General features: G+C 41.6%; 1 pseudogene; it reads right to left on the reverse strand.

Annotated features, from left to right (window-relative positions):
- Window positions 1-303: 303 nt before the first annotated feature.
- Window positions 304-13,815, reverse strand: part of LOC122118058 — a 45,718-nt pseudogene continuing 32,206 nt past the window's right edge.

Raw genomic sequence — 13,815 nt, forward strand, 5'->3', positions numbered from 1 at the left:
ACAAATGGAGTTGCTTTCTTAACTTCAGCCACACTTTTCTCATTGTTGGCATACAGAAAAGCCATTGATTTTGGGGGTTAATTTTATAACCTGCTACTTTGCCAAAGTTTTGAATCAGCTTGAGTAATTTGGGAGTGGAGTCTATGGGATTCTTTAAATACAAGATCATGTCATCTGCAAAGAGGGAGAGTTTTATTTCTTCTTTCCCTATTTGGATCCCCTTTATGTCTGCATCTTGTCTTATTGCTGTAGCTAGGCATTCTAATACTAGATTGAAGAGAAGTGGAGAGAGTGGGCATCCTTGTCTTGTTCCTGAGTTAAGAGGAAATGGCTTTAGTTTTTCACCATTGAGTATAATGCTGGCTGTAGGTTTGTCATATACAGCCTTTATTGTATTGAGGAATGTTCCATGGATTCCTAATTTTTCCAAAACCTTCATCATAAAGGGGTGTTGGATCTTGTCGAATGCTTTTTATGCATCTATTGAGATAACCATGTGGTTCTTATTCTTGCTCCTGTTGATGTGATGAATAATATTAATTGATTTGCATATATTGAACCAGCTTTGCATCCCTGAAATGAATCCTGTTTGATCGTGGTGTATGATTTTTTGGATGAATTGTTGAAGTCGGTTGGCCAAAATTTTGTTGAGAAGTTTTGCATCAATGTTCATCAAAGAAATGGGTCTATAGTTCTCTTTCTTTGATGAGTCCCTGCCTGGTTTTGGGATGAGGGTTATGATGGCTTCATAGAATGTGTTCAGTAGTGAGCTTTCTCTTTCAATTTCATTGAAGAGTTGGAGGAGAATTGGTGTGAGCTCTGCTTTGAAGGCCTTGTAAAATTCCGCTGTGAAACCATCTGGTCCTGGACTTTTCTTAGCTGGGAGGTCTCTTATTACTGTTTCTATTTCAATGCTTGATATGGGCCTGTTAAGATAGTTTAACTCATCTTGGTTTAGTTTTGGCATGTCAATATTTGCTAGGAAGAGGTCCATTTCTGTCAAGTTCTCAAACTTATTAGCATAAAGTTTTGAGAAGTATTCCCTTATAATGTTCTGAATCTTGCTTGTTTCCGTGGTGATGTTTCCATTCTCATCTCTGAGTTTATTAATTTGGGTGTGTTCTCTTCTTTTTCTGATAAGATTTGCTAAGGGTCTGTCAATTTTGTTAAGTTTTTCGAAGAACCAACTCTTTGTTTTGTTGACTCTTTCTATAGTTTTTTTGGATTCTAATTCATTTAATTCTGATTTAATTTTGATTATTTCTTTCCGTTTACTGGATTGGGGTTTATCTTGCTGCTCTTTTTCAAGGAGGTTTAGATGTGTCATTAAATTGTTAGTTTCAGATCTCTCCAATTTGTTGATGTAGGAGCTCAGAGCTATAAACTTGCCTCTGAGTACTGCCTTTGCTGTGTCCCAGAGGAGCTGGTATTTTGTGTGTTCATTTTTGTTGAATAGCATGAACATTTGAATTTCCTTTCTAATCTCTTCCATGACCCACTCTTGATTCATCAGTGTGTTGTTCAGCCTCCATGTGATACCGGACTTTCTTTGGTGGCTTTTGGTGTTGAGTTTTAACTTTATTCCCTTGTGGTCAGAGAGAATGCAAGGTATAACTTCAATGTTTCTGAATTTAGACAAGTTTGCTTTGTGGCCTACAATGTGGTCTATTTTAGAAAACGTTCCATGTGCTGCTGAGAAAAACGTGTATTCTGATGCTGCTGGGTGAAATGTTCGGTAAATGTCTGTCAAGTCTAGTTGATCTATGCAGCTGTTTAGATCTGCGGTTTCTCTGTTGAGTTTTTGCCAAGTTGATCTATCTAGTGGGGAGAGTGGTGTGTTAAAATCCCCAACGATTAATGTCTTTGGATCTATATGGGATTTGAGGGAAAGTAGTGTTTCTTTGATAAATTTGGGTGCTCCATTGTTTGGCGAATAGATATTTAGAATTGTAATATCCTCCTGAAGGAGAGATGCTTTAATTAGTATGTAGCGACCTTCTTTATCTCTTCTCACGAATTTTAATTTGAAGTCTATTTAATCTGATATTAGGATTGCAACTCCCGCCAGTTTATGCGGTCCGTTTGCTTGGTAGATTTTGTTCCAGCCTTTAACATTGAAAATGTATTTGTTTTTACGGGCAAGATGTGACTCCTGCAGGCAGCAGATAGAAGGGTCTTGTTTTTTAATCCAACTAGACAGTCTATGTCGCTTAATTGGAGAGTTCAGTCCGTTAACATTAAGAGATAGGACTGAGAGGTATTTGGGAGTTCCTGCCATGTTATCTACCTTCTTGGGGGATGCGAAAACTGGGTTCTTCCTATGGTTCTTGGATTCTCAGTTTGGGTGCAGTTTCTTGGCCTTTATTGCGGTCTTGTTGGTTTTCTATGTGTAGGACATCTTTAAGAATCTTTTGTAGGGCTGGTTTGGTGGAGATGTATTGTTTCAATTTTTCTTTGCTATGGAAGGTTTTTATTTGGCCTTCAGTTATGAAGGAGAGTTTAGCTGGGTACAGTATTCTTGGTTGATAGTTGTTTGTTTTTAGGGCATGGCATACATCATTCCAGGCTCTTCTTGCTTTGATTGTCTCTGCTGAGAAATCTGAGGTGATTCTAATTGGTTTCCCTTTATAAGTGATTACCCTTTTCTCTCTGACAGCTTTAAGGATCTTTTCCTTGTTCTGAGTTGATCCTGTGTGGATTATAATGTGACGGTGGGATGTCCTATTCTGGTCTGGTCTATTTGGGGTTCTAAAGGCTTCTTGTATCTGGACAGGCCTATCTTTTTGCATGTTTGGGAAGTTCTCTGCTAGGATCCTGTTAAACAGATTTCCTAGACCATTAACTTCTGTTTCTAGGTGTTCCTCTACACCCATTATCCTTAGATTAGGCCTTCTGATGGTGTCTTCCAGGTGTTGGATAGATCTATCATATTTCTTGGACTTGTCTTGGATGGTTGTATGTTCTTTCTCTATAATATCTAGGCTGTCTTCAATCCCTGAGATTCGATCTTCTGCATGGTCTAACCTGCTGTCAAGACTCTCTACTTTGTTTTTTATCTCTTTTCCTTCTAGTTGGTCAGCTTTGATGGCTTCAAGTTCTTTGTTGAAGCTCTGTTTTAGGTTTTGTATGAATTTCTTTACTTCCTTAATTTGGTGTTCAGTGTTTGTCCTCAAATCACTTAGTTGATTGGTTATGGTTTCTTTGGGCTCCCATTCCTTCTGTTGGGTTCCATTCAGCATTCCCTTTGTGGTCTCCCTGACTTCCTTCAGCTCTTTGTTAATGGATTCCATGAATGCCTTTAGTGATCTTTGTGTGTTCTCTACCTGGTCTCTCAATTCCTGTATTACTCTTTGATTAGCTTCCTCCCGTTCGTGGGATTCCTGCAGATCTCTTTGAGTGTTCTCAGCCTGCTCACGCCATTCCTCTCTTTCTCTTTGAGTATTCTCAAGTTGTTCACGCAAATCCTGTATCAGTTTTTGAGTAGCTTCCTCACGCTTATGATATTCCTGTATAAACTTCTGGGATGCCTCCTCTCTCTCCCTATCACGCTCATACAGAGTCCTTTGTACGTTGTCAAACTTTTCATTTATCATGTTTGCCAGCAGTGTTTGTAGAGCTGTTTGGGAACTCTCCTCTGGATTATTCATTATCTGTTCTAACCCCTGATTATCAGGATTGGGAATTGAGATACCTGAATTTGCCATTTTTCTTGTGTTTTTCCGGCTTACTCTGCCCATTTGAGATGAACATAGCACCAGTTTTGTGCTAGAACACTATCTTAAGGCAACCATCAACCAAAGTTTGCATTTGTACAGACAATAGTCTACAGATACAATCTAGTTCAACAGATACATCTATTCGACATCAAACAACTATATGTTAAAGGACTTCGAACTGCAGAGAAGAATTTGGAAAACCAGAAATTATTAGGGTTAGGGAGAGATGTGGGTAAAAAATAGGAATAGATTGGTGTGGGGAGGCACAGGGAGGGTTAACTATGTCCTAATCACAATGCAGGAAATAGGTTGGGTAGGATGTAAGTAGAGAGAGAGAGAGAAAAAGAAGAAAGGGAAAGGGGAATGAAAAGAGACCAGAAAAAAAATAGAAACGTAAAAATTAATGTTATTTTAGAGATTAAAAGACCATCTATTTATAGAGGAATATGAATATGTTGAGAGAAAGGGAGGGACATAGAGGAGATGAGAAAAACTTTAAAAAAATGCTTAAAATATTATATAGGTATAAAGAGGTAGTACTGCTATTAATGAATTTAAGTCTCAGAGGTTTTGAATTGAGTAATAAGTTTGTGGATTAAGTGTGTACACAATGGGGGGTAGGGTCTACTGGTTAACTACGGGTTTATCTGAGGATGTGCAGGACAAGAGTTAAGTCACATAAAGATGAACAAAGAGGAAAAGATGGAAAGGATAGGAAAGTGAGAAGAAAAGATCAGAAGTTCAGTAGAGCTAGAAAAAAAAAACAAAAAGATAATTAAGAATGAAAGAAAAAGAGAAAGAAGACAAGAAAAGAAAAGAAAACAAACATTCACGTATTCCTAAAATAAAAATTATAAGAGGAGAAAAAAAAAAGTTAATGGAAAACAATTATTTTTTCAGAAGAGGCAAAAATTAAAGATTAATAAAAGTTTTAGAAAAGCAAAAAAAAAATTTATATATATATATATATAAGGTAACAAAAATCGAAAAAAAAACAAAACAAGAAAAAGAAAAAAAGAAGAAAAGAAGAAGAAAAAAAAAGTTCTTTGATTTTTTTTTTTTTTTTGGGAGGGGTGGGAAGAGTCCTGTATCTCCCTTTTGTCTGTAACCAGAGTCTGGTTGGAGTCTCTGGTCAGCTTGAGGTCCTGTGGCTTGATTGGTTTCTTAAGTCAGTTTGTTGGAACAGGCAGAAAAATGCTCTGCTTTACCCAAGTTTTTGAGATCCCCCTCCCAGGTTAGTTTACTGGGAGGGTGGTCTGCTTTGAGAATCACAAAAGAGGGGGATGCCGTGATGAGGCTAGGTTCTGGGTAGAGTTGAGGCCTTTCAACGAACAGTAGCTTTTCCCTGGGGCTATTTTGTGAAAAAAAAACTCACAGCACCCAGCCTGGAGCCATTCTCAGGGTTTCTGTTTTTCAATTGATTGTGGTGGCTGCTAGAGGGAGGGGCAGCCTCTGGCTCTGGTTACCCAGTGAGGAGAGCCACTCCGATGGCTGACGCCTGAGATGGGTGACTTTTCCCTGGATGGAACTGAGTCTGTGAGGTCACTTCGCTGTTAAGTTCTTGTGACCTGCTAAATGACTCGTTTTATTCCAAGGCCTGAGCTGGAGCTAGCCGCTCCTCCGAGCTTTGTCGGTATCCAAGATGGAGATCACCGGTGCTGGGGGGGGGAGGGGTGGCCTTCCCTCCTCTGCTCCCAGAGAAGGAGTGAGGAAGCGGGGCTTCTACTCACACGGAGTCTTGGATCCCGGGTCGTCTCTGGTCTGCAAAGTGCAGGATGAAGTTGTCCGTTCCTTGTCGGTTCTTGCTGGTGTTGAGTAGAATCCGCTCGTCCTCTGCGTCTGGCTCCTTCGTCCCGGACTGCGTCTCAGGTATGCCTCCGCGGCGGTGGTCGCCGCTGTGACCCTTCCGCCGCAGCTGCAGCTGTTCAGATGTGTCTGCTTGGCTTCCCCTCTCTTGACTAACTCTCTGTCCTGTGATGGCACACATGGTGTGATTATCTGGCTTGGGACTGTTCACTGGAACTCTGAAACTGTTTTCTATGCAAGAGCTTGTTCAGATTCCAGCTTCTCCTCCGCCATCTTCCCGGAACTCTCAGTGAGTACATTTCTTATCAAGAATTGTAGCCTCCTCCTTTGTTTACCCTTCTCATCCTTTCCCATCCTCCCTGCTCCCACCCACCCAATCCCCCCCCCCCACAAGTTGTAAAGTTCGTTTTTGACATGACAACTTGTACTTCCCATTGTTACAACAGGTCCACCTGTATCCTTATTTGAACTACTTGTTTATCCCCTTCCCCTCCACAAATTATACCGACATCAAATATAGTGAAAGCAGGGGTTATACTGTGGGGGAGGGACATACAAAGCAACAAAGAAATAATCTTTTAATTGCGTTAGAAACAAATGCATGAAAGAAAAAAACATATAAAATACATATCTTAGGGTTCATTTTCCTAACATCACCTTATCTGACCTTTTTTGCTTGACTCATACATATACTAGATATTGCAAATAAGGGAAATCATGGGACCTATGTTTCTTTGGGCTTGGCATACTTCACTTAATATAATTTTTCTGAGTCTTTCCATTTCCTAACAGATGGGGCAATGTCATTCTTTCTGATGGAGTCATAGAATTCCATTGTGTATATACCACATTTTCTTGATCCATTCATCTACTGAGGGGCATCTGGGTTGGTTCCATATCTTAGCTATGGTAAATAATGCTGCAATAAACATAGTTGTGCTGGTAGCTATAGTGTGGTCTTGTTTGTAAACATTTGGGTAAATGCCCAAAAGTGGGATTGCTGAGTCAGAGGGGAGCTCTATATGGAGTCTTTTCAGGAACCTCCATACTACTTTCCAAAGTGGTTGAACAAGTTTACACTCCCACCAACAATTCAGTAAGGTTCCCTTCTGTCCACATCCCCTCCAGCAACTGTTGTTATTAGAGTTCTTGATTTTTGCCATTCTAACTGGTGTGAGGTGGTATCTCAATGTTGTTTTTATTTGCATTTCTTTTATGGCTAGGGAGGTTGAGCATTTCTTCATGTGTCTATTGGCCATCCTTCTTTCTTCTTCAAAGAAGTTTGTCTTTAAGTCTTTAGTCCACTTATTTATCGGGCAATTGTTTCTTTGAGGATTTGTTGTTGGGGGATTTAATTTTTTGAGTTCCAAGTATATTTTAGATATGAGACCCTTGTCCTTTGTATGACTACTGAAGATCTTCTCCCAATCCGTGGGCTTTCTATTGATCTTGCTAGCTATGTCCTTTGCCAGGCAGAAGCTCTGCAACTTAATGCAATCCCATTTGTCCAACATTTCTTTGAATTCTTGTGTTTCTGGGTCTCTATTCAGAAAATTTCGGCCTGAGCCAAGGAGACCTAGGGTTTCTCCTATTCCATCCTGTAATGTTTTCAGAGTGTCTGCTTTGACTCCGAGGTCTTTGATCAGTTTGGAGTGGATTCTGGTGCAGGGTGATAGATAACGATCTAGCTTTAGTTTTCTACAAGTAGTTAACCAGTTTTGCCAGCACCATTTACTGAAGAGGCTGTCTTTCTTCTATTCTATTTTTTTAGATCCCTTATCGAAGATTCGATGGCTATAGGTCTGTAGGTTCATTTCTGGGTTTTCAATTCAATTCCATTGGTCCTGAGGTCTGTTCTTGTGCCAATACCAAGCTGTTTTGATTACTATGGCTTTATAGTAGAGTTTGAAATTTGGTTTGATATTCCTTCAGCAGTGTTCTTTCCATTGAGGAGCGTTTTTGCTATTCGGGGTCTTTTATTGTTTCATATGAATTTTTGGATTGCCTCTTCTAATTCCCTGAAGAATGAGGTTGGAATGTTGATAAGTATCACATTGAATTTGTAAATAGCCTTGGGAAGTATTGCCCTTTTCACGATGTTAATCTTTCCAATCCAGGAGCATGGGAGTTTTTCCCATTTTCTAAGTTCTGTTTTCATTTCATTTTTCGTTTTTAAAGTTTTCATCATAGAGGTCCTTCACTTCTTTGGTTAAGTTAATTCCTAGGTATTTTATTTTTTGTGGGGCTATTACAAATGGAGTTGCTTTCCTAATTTCAACCCCACTTTTCTAACATTTGTTACCTTTCCTCCTTTTGGTGCTGGGGACTGTACAGAGAGTCTTGTGCATGCCAGGGATGTACTCTACCATTGAGTTGCATCTTCACCCAGAGCTTTGGTTATCATACTAGTCAAGGACTCTATTAAGTATTTGATACAGTTACCAAGGTACATGAGAATAAGTGAGATGCTGCACTTAGCATTTGGACAAAATAATCACCCTGTCTATAGGAGTCACCTCAATGTTGGCTTGTGTGGCAATTAGTGCATAGCTCTGGCTAGGAGGAAACAAAACCATGCCTGAGAAATATATGGTATCTACTGATAAAATTATCAACAAGAGTTTTCTGAGGGGTGAGGCAAGAGTCATTAATTGTGAAACAAGAACTACTTCATCAAGAGTGTAAAGTAATAATCCAAAGCCACCAGAAAAGGCTCATAAATAAGTATTTAAGAGAAAACAAAAATATTCTTAGTCAAATACTGGTAGATATGCTAGGTGGGGCCTCCATCACAGCTTGGCCTCAGTCCTTAACCCACTGAGGAGTGAGAGTGCCTTGGCCAGACCTGCCTTCAGTTCTGACCCAGCAGCCTTATTGGATTTGGGGATCATCCAACCTGATCAGTTCCAGGACTAGAGACCCAGGAATGTCAATTTGCTGGCCAACACCTACTCCCTAGGACTCCCACATTGGAAGCTATTTGCACTTTGATATGCCTTGGGGCAAGGACAGAAAACATCCTGCTTCTAGTCACAGATCACCCCCTGGGGAAGTTTACTTTCTAATGAGTGAGATCAGCTTGGCTTAAAGATCTATACCCCACTCATCTCCACCCTACTCCAACCTCAGGCCTGGTAGAGGAAAGATTAGGGAACTTACTATTTCCCAACTTTACTAGCAGCAAGGAACTTGCACCTCACCCAGTAGTATCTTTTTCTTAGAGCTTTCTAAAAGTTGCTGGATGCCCATAGGTCCTGTTTCTGAATAAAAAGGGGATTACCGGTTATTGGTGGCCATGGAGGAATGCCTGGCACAGACAACCTACCTGAAGCCTCACTGCAAGAGGAGTGAAAGATTCTGGCAAAAAGAACCCTTGACTGATTTGGCCTCCAGTGAAAACAGAAGTGTTCGACCTCTTCCTGGCCATTGTAGGTTCTAAGCTATTGAGATTTCTATCTTACTCATGTAAAGTAACCATACCCAACAGGCTAGCTCCATGCATCCCTTTTGTCCTTACAACTCCCCGTGGGCCTCAGATAGCTTTGAATGACGGAAAAGTGAGTATGAGAATGGGTCATTGGGCCATGTCTCCCCTTCTCTCCTTCACTTGGAAGGAGAGAATCAAGCAGTTCTTCATACACTGTGGGGCTGGTCAGCTTTTCACTCCCTCAAACAGCTAGACTCACTTCTGTCTTTAATGTTGCCAGATGCCTTGAGAAACTACCCTGGCAACCAAGATCTTGCACTCATCCTGTGAGTTCTGCTTCACTGTAAACTGAACTGTAAGCACAGGGATCGGGGTTCCTGCTACTGTTTCTGGGGAATGTGACTGCAATCCCTCTGATGGGGCATGAGACAAGAACCTACCATTGTGTGAAGGAGAAGTTGATCTGTAATGGCCAGTATTCATAACTGCCTTTTGTGGTTCCATTCCCAAAGAGGAATGTGTAATGGGTGGCAGGTATAGCCAGTCCTGTGTCAGAATAAAGGAGGAAGAGGCCCTGCTACCTCAGTGCCCAGACAAGCCTTGAACGTCAATCCTTTCAGTACTCCAAACATCAAATTGGTACTAGGAAAATTGTAACATCTAGATTTGGTTTTCTTTCTCTTCAACCTGCTTTTTTGCTACTGGCATGCTATTGAGAGATTGCTAACTTTAAAACTGGGCCAGGGAAAATAAAAAAATATTGGCGTTTGTCATCCTCCTCTTCAAAATAGCAGGAACACCATGAATTTGAAACTCCTCTTGAGCACCAGTCCTATATTGCTAAGATTAAATCCTGCTGGCCAACTTTATATTTCAAATACATTGAAAGAATAAAAGGGATTCTTAAGAAGAATAAGGACTAAGAGTATAAAATGTATACTTCTTTATTTATATAAATAAGGCTTTCATACAATCATATTTAAAAGTAATCTGTATTTTTACATTCACCACCAGTGAGTTCCTGACAGGAAAGGCTGTGCATAATGATATACAGCAAGAATCCCACTGCAGGACAACAGGAGCTCAGGAAAGCACCATTAATTTGAGAAGTAGGCAGGCTCTGACACTCCTGTTGCACTGCTAGCAATGGGAAGTCTTAAACTAGTTTCTCCACCAAGTCTTCTTCAAATTCCCCCTGTTCATCAGCAGTAGCATCTTGGCACTGCTGGTACTCGGACACCAGGTCATTGATATTGCTCTCAGCTTCAGTGAACTCCATTTCATCTATGCCCTTACCTATGTACCAGTGCAAGAATGCATTGCACTGGAACATGGCACTGAACTGCTCTGAGATTCACTTGAAGGGATCCTAGATGGCCATGTTGTTGCCGATGAAGGTGGCCGACATCGTGAGTCCATGTGGAGGGGCGGAGGGAAGGGGCGATGTCATACACCGCCGTCTTCACATTGTTGGGGATACAGTCTCCAATGTAGCTGCTGTTCTTGTTCTGCACGTTGAGCATCTGCTCATCCACCTCTTCATGGACATGCAGCCTCGGAAGATGGCAGCCGCTGTCAGGTAGCAGCCATGGCGGAGATCACAGGTGACCATCAAGTTCTTAGCGTCAAATATCTGCTGGGTGAAGCTCTGCCACTGAGAGCATGGTACTGCTGGCTGGCACGGCTGGTCAGGGGCACAAAGCCAGGCATGAAGAAGTGCAGGCAGGAAAGAGCATCAGATTCAAGGCCAGCTTGTGCAGGTCTGCATTCAGCTGGCCAGGGAAGCACAGGCAGGTGGTAACCCAGCTGTTGGTGGCTGACACCAGGTGGTTCAGGTCGCCATAGTTGAGCATGGGCAGCTTCAAGTTACAGAAGCAGATGTTGTACAGGACCTCGTTGTCGATGCAGAAAGTTTCATCTGCATTTTCCACCAGCTGGTGGACAGAGAAGATCGTGTTGTAGGGCTCCAGCACTGTGTTTGACACCTTCAGGGAGGGCATGACACTGAAGGTGTTCATGATGCAGTTTGGGTACCCTTCTTGAATATTGTTGAGAATCAGGGTGCCCATACTTGACCTGGTGCCAGCTCCCAAGGAGTGGGCCAGCTAGAAACCCTGTAGACATTCACACCTTTCTGACTTCCGCCTCACCACATCCAGTACCGGCTCCACCAGCTCGGCTTCCTCTGTGTAGTAGCCCTTGGCCCAGTTATTGGCTGCCCCGCTCTGGCCTACCAGACATGATGAGACACACACTCCAAGAATATTTACTGTGACATTTGTATTGTGAAGACAATAGGACTCTTTAGAGGCTACTTTGTCATAGAGTGCTTGCAGAGTGGCACTGATCTGAGCAGTCTGAGTGGCCAGGTGCATGACTCCAGTGGACTGGAATAGGTGGGTTAGCTGAGGACAATATCTAGGTGTATAAAGGCTCAGCCCAGCACTGGAGTGCCTGGATGTTAGGACCCATAGACCATGATGACATACCAAATATGAAGTTGTCTGGCCTGAAGCTCTGGCCAAATGGTCCTGATCTCACTGAGTCTAAGGTTCCAGGCTCTAGGTCCACCATGATGGCCCGAGGAACATATTTTTTGCCTGTGGGGACAAGAGTTGACGTAGGCTTATAATTGACAAGAAACTTAGGGGCAGAGCTTATGATTTTAAGTGACTCTCAGCATTTATTACAGAAATTATAGCATTTGAGACATAGAAACAGAAAAGATTGGTTCAGCCATTGAAGGATTTTTTGAAGAGGGATTAGCAGTGGTTCTCTCACTTCAGCCCTCCCTTCTTTTCAGGCCTCCTGGTCACTTCCGCCTTTTGCACACCATCCCATCCTTGCCAATCCTCCTGGGCTAGTCAGTCTTTACTGATGCTGTCAATATAAGCTAGCTTATGTGGATTCAGAACAGGCAGAAGAAAGTAGAAATGCATTTGGAGTGTGGATGGAAAATGCCACTCAACTGTGACTACCCTTTTTGCCCCTTGGTCAATGAGACAGTCATGAGACAATCAAATTGCTTCAGCTTTCTTGTCATCAAGAGGCGATTCAAACTTATCCATTCTCTTTCTCGACACTGTCTCTTAAATTACAGAGGAACAATATGGTAATCTTGCTTCACAAAAAATGGAAAAGACAACATTGAAGGAAGAGCTCCTTGCTTCATGATGAGTGTTGGGCTGTTAAGAGCCAGTTGTCATTGTTGGAGTTTTTAAAGTTACTCTCCCATAAACCCTTACAGGTGTCTTCCTTGTCAAGGTAATTCAAGTCATTGATTGATATTACCCTTTAAAACTTCCATGGAGATGTTGAATATTTTTGTGATTACCATCTTGTGAGATGAAATCCATTCTGACTTAGTAAGGAATGGACTTGAGAATTCTGATAATTCTCTTAGAACTTCAATTCTGAAGGAAGCTAAATAAATCTTGACAGGATAAGAACAAATATATGTGAACTAATCCTTCCTCTTCATCCCTTTTCCTTCCCCAGTACTGTTAATTGGGCCACTGGCTCCTCTTCTCCAGTCCGCAAGTTCCAAATGCCTCAGGCCTTAACCCATTCCTTCTCCACCTCCTCGCATATTTCTCGTCTCCATTCCTGCCAGTTTTCATCTTCAGGTTCACCTTTAATTCACCTGCTATTGTCTCTGCACATGCCAACACTGTACATTCCGCCAAATGTGGCTTCTCAAGGGAAATAATTATACACTATTTTCTTCTCATATACTTGTACTGTACTCTATAGTAAAACCACTGGCTACATAGCATGTACCTGTTAATAAGCATGATGTCATGTAGAGACACTTGAATGTGTGTGGCAGATTATTTGTAGGTTCTATACAAATACTATTTTATATAAAGAACTTGAGTGTGTGAAGATGTTGTTATTGGTGGGGGTCCTCGAGCCCATTCCATGAGGATACTGAGGGGTGATTGAATTTTAAGTAATGGTGCTGTTTTCATACTTCCTTTAAATGAATTTATTAAAAGACTACTTTTTCAGCCCTTTGTTTATGGATCACATCTGTAATCCTAGCTAATCATGAGGCTGAGATCTGAGGATCATGGTTCAGTGTTAGCCCAGAAGGGAAGGAAAGTTCTTGGAACTCTTATTTCCAATTAACCACACACACACACATACACACACACACACACACACACACACACACACACACACACACACACACACACACACACACACACACACAACACACAACACAAAGCTCAAAGAGAAGCTCTATAAATTGAGCCACTAGTAGACTTCCATGTGAACAGTGACCTGATTGAGCCTCACAGGTGTCTGCTGGACCAGACATCTATTAAAAGGGCTAAAGGATGCAGATATCTCATACAGGCTGTGTGACATCTCTGATTGGGTCTGGGAGGGATATGGCCACAGACTGTCCTATGACCTTGAGAGTCACATAGCTCTCTCCTACAGACAATAAAACCCTGTACAAAGCATCCCAGTAAGTACCTTCCCTTAGGAACCCTCCTGTCTAGCAAGACATTTGATATTCTCTTCTTCAATAAATCATTGCTGTTTTATTCTTCCCTCTGTATCCATGAACTCATTCTTTGAGATCATAGAGACAAAAGATGTGATTCAGTTATTAGGTTTTCAGTATCAACATGATGGCCTGCTTCAAAACAGACCTTTTTTTCTACTTCCTGGGCACCAAAGCTGGTGGATCCTGAATGCTTTTATCTTGAGCCTTTTTTGTGTTGCCACCAAACCTGTGCTAGAGTATCATCAGTGCCCAAGCGACACACTGGGAATGCGTTTGTTTCAATCACATATGGTATACCTAGGTGTTGAGTCTGCAAACATGATGGGTACTCACAGATGTGTGACTTA

Source organism: Dipodomys spectabilis, unplaced genomic scaffold (genome assembly GCF_019054845.1).
Source record: "Dipodomys spectabilis isolate Male_0828 unplaced genomic scaffold, ASM1905484v1 ptg000147l, whole genome shotgun sequence".
Classification (NCBI taxonomy): domain Eukaryota; kingdom Metazoa; phylum Chordata; class Mammalia; order Rodentia; family Heteromyidae; genus Dipodomys; species Dipodomys spectabilis.